Consider the following 9,112-nt stretch of genomic DNA (forward strand, 5'->3'; position numbering starts at 1 on the left):
TGTGTGATTTATCTCACCTCTAGTAATGCCCTCAAGGTTCACCCATGTTGTCACAAATGGCAGGATTTCCTTCTTTCTCATGCTGAATAATACATGAAAGCATTTTTGAGAAGCAGGCACGCTCATCACTCTACAGCACATCACTGGGGCTCTGGTGCTAGACTGTCTCTGGTGCTGGACAGGTTGGTGCTACAGTAGCATGGTCTCACAGACATTAGGTAAGGTGATGTTTGAGGGCTGAGTGACACCTCCTTTCCCTACTCAGTCCAACCTCCCTTCTTTCTGCATTTACCCCAGATTCTTCCATATTCCTAATTACAATAAGACTGGCTCTCCAGGCTGTGTGCCCTGTTTTCTTCATCTCGTTTCATACGACAAATCTAGTGCAGAATCAGGAGGTAGCGGGGAAAGGACCAAATTCAGTCTCTATGAAAAACCTGTGTTCCTGAGACAAGGTAGGTCCCCTCTATTTCCACCTTCCATTTGCCAAAAGGAGGAACAGTAGCTCCTTCTCAGCAATGTTATAAGGATGTGATGTCACCCTAGAGATATGTCAATGTTCCACCACCACTGGGACCTGACTTTTCCAACTTTGAGTTATCAATGGGAGCTCAAGCTTCAGAACATGGACGGTTATGTGGGGAAAGCTCCATCCCTCTACTCTTACTGGTCTATGGCTCTGAAGACCAGTTTTCTGCTTGGCCCCTCACACTCAGGCATCAACCCACTGGGAGCTGGTTTCTCCGCCCACACACACTTCCGCTGAAGCTGTTTTTGTGATAAACATTAATGGCTTCCTGGAACTCACAGTGGATGCTTCTCAGCCCGTGTCTCACCTTTGTTCCTCTGTTGGTTGTATGACCACTTCCTCCTTGAAACAGTTAGCTTCACTGGCCTCCTCCACTCGTTTTCTGACTATCCTGTACCTTCAGTTTGCAGGCTCTCCACCCTCAGAGCTTGTGGGTTCCATGGTAGACCCGCCTTTCTCTGGATACAAGTCTGGGTGGATCTCATTTAATGCCGTGGTTTCAATTTCTCTAAGACAGATGCTCAAATCAAATCTGTCTCTCTGAACCCAAGGTTGTTGTTGTTGTTGTTGTTTTCTGGAACTTCGGGTTATTTTATCAGGTTCTTCCAGCCAGCCTGGACTCATCATCTTCCTACCACCAAAGTTGTTCTTCTCATTTGGAAAACTCCCCACTCTGTTCACGGCTCCTTTGCTCTTTTCTATACTCATGCTTCTTCTCTGATCGCTGCTGGGAGGAAGTGCCGCACAAATTAGCAGGTAATGATGCATTTGTCATTTACGTGTTTGTGGGTAGATATTGATATTTTTATTATTTCTCCTAACAAGTGTCCTTTCATCAGTTTGCCTTTTGGAAGTCGAACCAGGTGAAGATCTTATATATAAATATTTTTGGGAGCACCTGTGCGGCTCAGTCAAGAGTTTAACTTTTCTTTTTTTTTTTTTAATTCAAGTTAGTTAACATATAGTGCAGTACTGATTTCAGGAGTAGAATTTAGTGACTCATCAGTTACATATAACCCCAAGTACTCGTCCCAACACGTGCCCTCCTTAATGCCCATCACCATATCAGCTCAGGTCTTGATCTCCGGGCCGTGAGTTCAAGCCCCACATTGGGCTCCATGCTGGGCATGGAACCTACATAAATAAATAAATAAGCAAACAAACAAACAAATAAATATTTTTAAAAGATTGTCATAAATTTTAAGTGTTTAATATATATAGTATATATTATATATTATATGTATAATTTCCTCAGTTCCATTCATGTCACAGTGTTTTTCTGATATATGGTATCAACTGCAACTCACACTTTAATTTGTGCGTCATTGTTGGTAAATGCCTTTGACCTCTGTATTCCTCTATTCTATTTAAAAGTCCTCAAAAACCCCAACACAAAGGTCCTCAATCTTTCCGCCAAACGCCTTTGTCTTTAGATTAGCTATTTCCTTACGTACACACATACATCATACATCCACATTGTAATAGTTAACTTTACAGTCAATTTAATGTAACTGTTAAGTCCGTCATGGTTAGTGTGAAGCACCAGGACAGTCACCTGCCTGCAAATCAGACACCCACTGGGACATCTCTGCTTGCACATGTACGTCTGAGACCCTCAAATGCGGCATGTTAGGGGAGCCTCGGCCCTCTCATCTGGGGCCAGCTGATCCTGTACTGTGGGGGGGGATTGCCTCCATCAGCTCAGCTGCCATAACAAAATACCAAAAGACTGGGTGGCTTAAGCAACAGAAATTTATTTTCTTGTAGTCCTGAGATTGGGAAGTCCAAGACAGAGGTGCCGGTCAATTCGGCTCCTTAGTAATGACTTCTTCCTGCCAGGGAGATGGCCTTTCCTCAGTACGGGCACAGGTTCTGATAAGACCACCAATGCTGTCAGATCAGGAGCCCACCAGTATGGCCTTATTTAAACCTCATGATCCCCTAAAAGCCCCAGTAGGGATTAGGGCTTCAAGCTATGCATCTGGGGGAGAGGGGGCACAATTCAGTCTCTACCCACTAGATGCCAGGTGCACCCCCTTAACCTTGACTCTGGATATTGCCAAATGTCCCTTTGGAGACAAAATAACCCCTGGTTAAGAACCTCAGGCCTAGAAGGACATAAACAGGGCAGTGGCATGAGGTCTGGCCTGGGGACAGCTGGTGACCACGTGAGCCCTACCCCCAGGCAGAGGGAACAGGAGGGGAAGCTGAAGGGGGCGTGCTTGTGAAAATAGCAGGCGCCCAGCATGGCTAGAGCGAGTGAGCTCCGGGAAGTTGAGTGACAAGGTCAGAAGGTCAGATAGACACGAAACCTAATGCCAGTTCTCTGAAAAATAGAGATGTCTTACTCTAAGTTGAGTCAGGAGAATTGCCCTGGAATTGTAACCCTGCATCTACTCCACACTGAGTGGTCGAAGGTGGTTCTTATTTTCTGGCAGAGAATCATCTAAGCCAGCATTTCTCAACCTCAGCGCTACTGACATTTGGGGCCAGATAATTGTTTGTGATTGGAGCAGGGGATGCTCTGCTGTGCACTGCAGGATGTGTAACAGCATCTCGTCTCTACTCTCTGGACGCCAGTAGCTCCCCTCCCCCAGTGGTGACAACCAAAAATGTCTCTGGACATTAAGGGGGTGGGAGAAGGATCACCCCAAGTTGAGAACCACTGGGTCTAGAGAGAGATCCAGGAGGCTAGCCTGGGCATCGGAGCTGGAACTCAGCAGGCGCTGAGGGAGAGTCTGAGTGGGACCCCAACAGACAGAGATGTCGAATGCGATGTTGGGCAATGGATGTGAGGCAGAGAGCCCAGCCCATTCCTGTCTCTCCTGAACTCTGTCCAGGGTCCTCTGCCTCTGCAGGAAGAAGGGTATTTCCCTAGTCCATCTGGATCCATCTCTGAGCTGTGCATTGTTGTGCCTGTGCTCTGGACACTGCAGATTTTTCCCTACCCAAGTGTCAAGGTCCCCCCCCCCCGATCTATGATGGAATGTTCCACTTCTGACTCCCCCCTTGGTCTATGATGGATTGTTCCACTTGTGACTCCCCCTGGGTCTGTGATGGATTGTTTCACTTCTAACTCCCCCCTCAGTCTATGGTGGATTGTTCTACTTCTGGCTCCCCCTTGGTCTGTTGTGGATTGTTCCACTTCTGACTTCCCCTGAGCCTATGGTGGATTGTTCTATTTCTGACTCCCCCCTTGGTCTATGATGGATTGTTCCACTTTTTTTTTTTTAAGATTTTATTTGTTCATTTGAGACACAGAGATAGAGAGAGAGAAAGAGAGAGAGAGCATGATGGGGGGGAGGAAGAAGGAGAAGCAGGTTCGCCGCTAAGCCAGGAGCCCGATGTGGGGCTCGATCCCAACACCCTGGAATCACGACCTGAGCCGAAGGCAGATGAAGGCAGACGCTTAACCATCTGACCCACCAGGCGCCCCAAGGATTGTTCCATTTCTGACTCCCCCGCTTGGTCTATGATGGATTGTTCCACTTCTGGCTCCCCTCTTAACCTATGGTGGATTGTTCCACTTCTGGTTCCCCCTTGTTCTATCATGGATCCTTTCACTTCTGGCTTTCCAACCCCCTTGATCCATAATGGATTATTCCACTTCTGGATTTCCTTTCCCACCCACTTGGCTCGTGATGGAATATCCCACTTCTTCCCCCCACCTTGGCCCATGATAGAATGTTCCTTTTCTGGCTCCCCCTCCTTGTCCATGATGGAATGTTCCACTTCTGACTCCCCCAGAGTCTGTCATGGATTGACCCAGACCACCTGTTTGCAATTACAGGCCACCCATTTGCAATCACGGAATTGGGAAGACCTGAAAGAGAAGGGCTAGCAAGTGTGTCTGGCAAGTAGGATCAAACCCTGAATCTTCCTGGATTCAGCTCTCCGGGCCACCTTCTATCCTGAGGCTTTTTATAGGAGAAGGAAGCTTATAACCCCACACCTGTCTTCCCCAGCCACCCTGTAACCAAGAAGGTCAAGTAAGCATGTGGTGGGGGGCAGGACTGAATCTCTGACTAGGGGATCCTGGGCCTGGACACAGCGCTGGAAGAGAAGCCCAGGTGAGAGCACCCCACACCTGCAGGGTTTCTATCCCATCCTGGGCGCAGGTTGGCCCAGCACCTTCTTTCTGGACTCCCCAGGCTCAGCAGGATGGGAGAGTAGAAGGCACAATGGTCAGTCCCCAGCTGGCCTGCACCTGCAGAGCTGAACTAGTAAGGGGCTGATTTGGGGGGGGTCTTGTGGAGGCACAGGCGTAGAGAGTGGGGCCCACCTGACACCAGGAGGCTGAGGTCTCCAATACCTGCCCTGTGGAAGGTAGAGAGGAGGAAGAGTAGACTCCTCCTCCTAGGTGTTTATTTACCCAGCATGGTGCAGTGTCCTGAAGACATAGAATCAGGCAGGAAGCCTCGCAGCTGTCCACTGCTGTGGGGTTTTCAACCCCAGAATGATGGGATTTTTTTATCATCGTTATTGAAGTATAGTTCACAATGTTTTATTAGTTTCAGGTGTACAACATAGTGATTCAATTCTATACACAATGCTCACCATAAGTGTAGTCACCATATGTTATTATATTATTGATTTTATTCCCTATGCTGTATTTTTCATCCCTGTGACTTATTTATTTTATAACTGGAAGTTTGTACCTCTTAACCCCCTTCACCTATTTTGATTATTCCCCACCCACCCCCCCTCTGGCAACCAAGAGTTTGTTTTCTGTATTTATGAGTCTGCTTCTTTGGGGTGATGAAAACATTCTGAAACTAGATACTGGGGATGATGAATAGTGGTGAATATACTAAGTGCTGCTAAACTCCACACTTTAACATGACAACAGTAAATTTGATGTTATGTGTGTTTTATCACAGTAAAAAACGTCTCTAAGCATTGCCAAGTGTCCCCTGGTTGAGGACACTTATTCTGTAGTAATGAATGCAGAGACTGTAGAGTTTCTCAATTTTAGCACTACTGAAATTTTGAGCCAGACCATTCTTTGCTGTGGGGGCTGTCCTGTGCATTGTACGATGTTAGCGGCATCACTGGTCTCTGCCCATTAGATGCCAGGAGCACCCCGTAGTTGTGACAAAGAAATATCTCCAACATTACCCAATGTCCCATGGGTGGCAAGTCACTCCTGCTGAGAACCACTCAGACTCTATGCTGTTTTGCAAATCCATAAGACCTTTTGATTTCTGCACAAAGGGAGCTAGACTTTACCATCTGATGAACACTAGTTTCAAGTCCATCTGCTTCTTAGATGCTATGTCCTATCAAACCATTGAACCCTCTCACTGTGTCCCCTTAATTTTTTTTAAGATTTTATTTATTTATTTGACAAAGAGAGAGACAGCAAGAGAGGGAACACAAGCAGGGGGAGCAGGAGAGGGAGAAGCAGCCTTCCCTGCCAAGCAGGGAGCCCAATGTGGGGCTCGATCCCAGGACCCCGAGATCATGACCCGAGCCGAAGGAAGACGCTTAACGACTGAGCCACCCAGGTGCCCCTGTGTCCCCTTATTTATTAATGGGTAAAATAATAGGACCTTTAGGGGCTAGGGGGACTGCTGCAAAGTTTCAACAAACATGTGGTTTTTTTTTATTGTGTTCAGGTAGCATATGGTACATCATGAGTTTTTGATGTAATGTTCAACAATTCATTAGTTGCCTATAACACCCAGTGCTCATCACAACATGTGCCCTCCTTAATACAAACATGTATTTTAAATACCCAATATCCAATATAGGGTCTGACCCAGACATTCTCAATCACAACCCACCGCCACTGTGTATATTTTTTAATTTTTTTATTATGTTATATTAATCACCATACATTACATCATTAGTTTTTGATGCAGTGTTTCATGATTCATTGTTTGCATATAACACCCAGTGCTCCATGCAATACATGCCCTCCTTAAACGCTTTGTATCCACATGAAGACCTCAGCCCCACCTCCAATTACTTGATCCCCTCCCCTGAGTCATATTCAGTTTCCCCACCGCACACCTCCCTGAAATCCTCGCCTGTCCACATCCTGGTAAACATGGTTATCCAAAAGCCTGGGAAGCCAATATCCCCTGAGTGGAACACCAAATACTACACAGCCATGAGCGCTTGAGGACATTTATCCTGATTAAGTCTGCAACGCCAAACAGTAGAAGAAACTGGGTCCTTCCGTTTGCCACCCAGTGGCTAAGTAAGCCACACCACTTCCATCCTTGAGATAGAAGAATCCTGTGTTAATTTGTGGCCTTGAACTTCCTGCTGACTAGTTCTCTTTCAACTAATTAATGTGATGTGCAACCCACAAAATAGCAGAGAAAAATGCGCAAGAGAGATTAAAGAGACAAGGAAGATGAAATGAGACCGTACAGAACATGGAAGAGGGACAGTACACAATGAGATAAAGGCTGAATTTTTTTCCAAAATTCTGAATCCCTTTGCTGTGCAGAAGCTTTTTAACTTGATGAAGTCCCAAAAGTTCATTTTTGCTTTTGTTTCCCTTGCCTTTGGAGATGTGTCTTGAAAGAAGTTCCTGTGGCCAGTGTCGAAGAGGTTACTGCCTATGTTCTCCTCTAGGATTTTGACGGATTCCTGTCTCACACTGAGGTCTTTCATCCATTTAGAGTTTATCTTTGTGTATGGTGTAAGAGAATGGTCCAGTTTCATTCTTCTGTATATAGCTGTCCAATTTTCCCAGCACCATTTGCTGAAGAGCTTGTCTTTTTTCCACTGAATCCCTAGCAGCATAAAATAAATAAAAAATAGGAAAGGCAAGGACGGAACCCCATACCAGAAAATATCAGTGCACAGACAGAGGAAATCAGCTCGACAACAGCCAGAATGAAAGGAGCCATTGCCCACAGAGTGGCCCCAATTAGACCGGAGCAGACATCCCAGCAGCAACAATGAAGGACAGAGTGTGGAACGGAACCTCCCAAACACCTGTCAGCTTTCAATTGTAATGCAGGCAATTATTCTTCAAGAATGAGGTTTTAAGAGGACCTTTTCATCTCCCCTAAAAAATTGTAATTGGGGGTTTTTATAGTTCCATCATGTGAAAATGTTGGGGAAGAAAACGTCACTGAAATAAGTATTCTCCTAAATCCAAAGGGAACAATTCTATGTTATTTAGGCTGTTAACCTGGATCGCTAACTACAGGTCATTGTTTTTGGAACATCCCTGTGTCAGTGTTCTCAGTCTTAGGGATGCATGATAGGGCTACTTGAAATTTGGTAGAAAAATTAAGTAAGGATATAGATCACTCACTTTTGTCAGTGTCTGGGAATCAGTGCTAAGTAGTGATTTTGCATTTTTTTAAGAAAATTCTAGAGTGGTTTTCCCATATTTTCTGTGAGTTATCAGCAACAGAATGTGGATAACTTAGGGAAAGCTGTGTTTTCCAATGTAGTGGATTACACACACACAAGCACTCATATGTGGAATATAAGGAATAGCCCAGAGGACCAGAGGGGAAGGGAGGGAAAACTGAATGGGAAGAAATCAGAGAGGGAGACAAACCATGAGAGACTCTTGACTCCGGGAAATAAACAGGGTTGCAGAAAGGGAGGTGAGTGGGTAGATGGGGTAACTGGGTGATGGGCATTAAGGAGGGCATATGATGTGATGAGCAATGAGTGTTATATGCAACTAATGAATCAATGAACATTTAAAAAAAGTTTAAAAATAATGATGTGGTCAGATTTGTACCTCATAAATAACAGGCTAGATTAGAATGGGGGTTGGCAAACTATGGCTCATGGGCCAAAGCTGGCCTGTTGCCTATTTTTATAAATAAAGTTTTATTGGAACATAGCCACACCTATTCATTTAAATATTATCTATGGCTGTTAGCACACTACAACAGCAAAATGGAATCATTGTGACAGTGACCATATGGCTTACGAACCTAAAATATTAGCTATCTGGCTCTTTGCAGAAAAAGTTTACTGACTTCTGGGTTAAAATATCCTAAAACTGGAGCACCTAGTTGGCTCAGTTGGTTAAGCGTCTACCTCTGGCTCAGGTCGTGATCTCAGGGTGCTGGGATCAAGCCCTGCATCAGGCTCTCTGCTCAGCGGGAAGTCTGCTTCTTCCTCTCATTCTCCCTCTGTGCTCTCTCTCTCAAATAAATCTTTAAAAAAAATAATAAAAATTAAAAAATATCCTCAAACTGATTAAGGAAGCCACAGGCCACACTAATCATGTAGACTCATCAAGCATCTATTAAATTTGACCCAGAAATACCTGAGCTAAGGCAGAAAAAAAAATGAAAGAAACCAACATAGCCATCTATGAAGTAGTGATATTTTTTTCCTAGACCGGTATCCCTAGTGTGAAGATAACTCTAAATTAGGTCTTGGGCACATTAATAAGTACAGCTTCAAACAAAGTTCTTTGCCTTTTATTATGCTTGTGTCCTTGTGAAATAACAGACATTTTGACATAAAGTTGGTATGTGACTTGTGCAGAATTTCTCATAAACCAGAGAGGAAAAGCCAGTGCTAAATTCTATATTTTGATCCAGTAATTCACATGTGACCCTCTAGTTCATGGTGTGTCTTAGAGATATC

The sequence above is a fragment of the Callorhinus ursinus genome, unplaced genomic scaffold, assembly GCF_003265705.2.
Source record: "Callorhinus ursinus isolate GAN/ISIS: 27379988/994484 unplaced genomic scaffold, GSC_fseal_2.0 scaffold106, whole genome shotgun sequence".
Classification (NCBI taxonomy): domain Eukaryota; kingdom Metazoa; phylum Chordata; class Mammalia; order Carnivora; family Otariidae; genus Callorhinus; species Callorhinus ursinus.